Genomic DNA, 3,074 nt, shown 5'->3' with positions numbered 1-3,074 from the left:
ATGCCATATTATTTCAATTGATTAACATGTCCCTAAATTGTTTAATTATGTTCTTAAAGTTTGACTGCTTCCGTGAAGTCTAACATATAGTTAGTTTCTTCTGATCGCTGAATAGACGTATATATTTATATAGTCTCTAAGGCTTTCAATTATACAAAAATAATATTAAATAAATTTATTTATGCTCCAAGAACAATATTTTCTTGACCTCCCAACTTGAAACGCACCACAAAGTACGCATTATTGCGCTCATTAAGCGACGCACAACAGTTTCCATGCTGCACTCTACGCCTATCGCCTATTAGTGCCTTTAGTCAGGCGTTCTACAAACAAATGTGCTAAAAAAAGAAATAAAGAATGAGGTGACTTAAAGAAACGCAGGCGAGGTGCGGGCGCAGTATCAACTGCACAATGCGTATACGCACAAACGTTGAACACAAGCTCGCCCCAATCAACGCTTGAGTCGGCGCAGCCAAGCAACTTCACTAAGCACGATCGCATTTCAAGTGCCGAAGCTGAACAAATAAGCCAAAGCAATTTCAAAAACAGAAAAAAAATAAGAAAACAAAAAAAACTTAAAAATACAAAAATAAATAATAAAGAAAAAACACAAATTTAAAGTCACAAGTGAGATCAGCAGCACAGCAACAAGCCCGACGCAGTTGAGTTGTATTTTCTGCGTGCGTTTTCGGCGCAATTTAAAATGCGTAAGGTCAATGTGGTGAGGAGGGGAGAGTGCAGAGCATACAGATATTGAAGCACAATGTACGCGCATAAAATAACTGACAATGACTTGGTCTAACATAACCGGTAATGAATTTGTCTAACGTCTGCCTGAAGCTGCAAAATGGCTACAATTCCTTTGGCAGAGTGGCGACGGCGGCGGCGACCGAGTGGCGAAAATGAATAGGCGCTTAAAATAATATAAAAAACGCACAATACATAAATTAAGTAAAGCTAGCGAGCTAGCTGGCAATTCATAAAGCAAAAATATATATTTATATTCATTACTAACAAAACGCACTTTTCTAAGCTGTCAAGTAGGCCCATAGGCTGTTTGGCTACAACGCGCTCTAAAGCTGTTCAAACACACTTCCGCATTTGGCCGACGAAATTGAGTTGAAATGAATTTGAATATAGAAAAAAAATAGCACAAAAATATACTGAATAAGCAAATAAACGAGAAAATGTGTTGCTCACTTGCCTTTCGAGCATATTTCGTTCGTTTTAATTATTAATTATGGGTTAATTAATTGCATAAATTAGTGAAATTAAGTCATAACTTAAGAGAGTTTGATTATCATATACTATGTTTATTAAATAATTTTTTTTTTAATAATTAACTAGAAAAAAAAATAATAAAATAAAATAAATTAATAAAATAATAATTAAATAAAAATTGAAATTTAAAAAATCTTTTACAATTCAATTTTTGACTATACTCCCATTTTTTATTTTTATTATTTTTTTCACTTTTAATACTCTTATCTCTTCGTTAATTAAATGCGCTCTTTCTTGCCTGCACTACTCACCCACATCTATGCAAAATGCATAAATTCTATACACTCGCGCTTATGCACAATCAAATTGAAATTTGTCATGCGCTCACGTATCATAATAGTATACAATGGAAGAAGTGCTTATTTCACTCGCGTATTCTTGCTTTTAGCAAATGTGCGCACTGTACTCTACTATCTCAGCAATCGCTTTGGCGCAGTGCGCTTTTGACCCACATTCGAGCTGCAAACCAATCAAAACTGGCCGAATAAGCAATGGCGTCCACTTGAGCATATGCAAGAGATAATCATTTCGTTTCCGCTGCGTTCCAATGCAAAATTTAACGAAACTTTTGTATTTGATCAGAACCATCGAAAATTATATACATATATATAGCAGATGTGTGTGTATAATTGTATTTATAAAACAATTGCATGCGATTTTTATTGTCATATAATGTGATCAAGTCACAAGAGTGAAATATTAAAAGGAGATTATTTAATTATAAATAATTATACAAATTAGTTATCTTAAACTTGTTCATTTTCGAAATTTTGATTTTCAATACTTAAAAGAAGTCGTCTTAACTTACATATATAATATTTATACATATATACAAAAAATGTGTTGGCATATTTGCATTTATGAAACAAATTGCATGCGATTTTTAATGTGAGCAAGACTCAAGGTGAGAGAAAAATTAAAAACGTTGTTCTTTTGGAGGATAATGGATTACAAATGAATACATTTGAATAGTTTAATTTAAAAAAGAAGGTGCTGAACCTCATTTGTTTGATTTAAAATAAGCTTCAGTTAATTCTAAGATTAGGGATTTAAGGGTTTTTTTTTTGTATTTTCGTTAAGTGTAATATCTTAAAAAAATTCTCTGAAAATTTGAAGTTGAAGAGTCATTCGACAAATAACAAAGAGCCCTTGGACACACCAAAACGCTCGGATGAAACCTTAAATGCGTTTTTCTCAAAACTATGTTTTTTGAACTGGTGACAACTGTAACTCAAACAAGTAAGGAAGGGCTATGTTCGGATGTAATCGAACATTTTATACTCTCGCAATTTATTGAAGAAATTTTATTAAGATAACGCACAAATTTACCCATAAATTCGCCATAAAGTTTAATAGAATAACGAAAATCGTCATATATAGTATATGAAGGCTGAGGTAATTCTTGAACCGATTTCATTCATTTTCACCAGCAAGCTGCACTATATCCAAGACTATACGCTCACTTAATTTTGCTAAGATATCTCACATATTAACCAATACATATATGCGGAATAAAGCCCACCGTATTTTTTAAAAACCTATAATTAGGTATATAGGAGCTAGAACAGAGACACACTATTAGAAGAAAACAATTTCCTCTGAATGACCTTAAATTATCTGAGAGATTTACCCATATTTTCGGTTAAAATTTACCCTTAGGCGCTGAGTGCAACATGTTCGATATCTGAGGCCTTGAAAAGTTATAGTCCGCTTTCGACAATTTTTTTCACAAATGAAGCCGGAGATGATATACACTATTTGTTTTTCACCGCTATCTTCATTGGTTCCTTATG

This window comes from Zeugodacus cucurbitae, chromosome 3 (assembly GCF_028554725.1).
Source record: "Zeugodacus cucurbitae isolate PBARC_wt_2022May chromosome 3, idZeuCucr1.2, whole genome shotgun sequence".
In the NCBI taxonomy this organism is placed as follows: Eukaryota; Metazoa; Arthropoda; class Insecta; order Diptera; family Tephritidae; genus Zeugodacus; species Zeugodacus cucurbitae.
The sequence above is the reverse complement of the archived record's forward strand: the minus strand, read 5'-3'. Positions refer to the sequence as shown.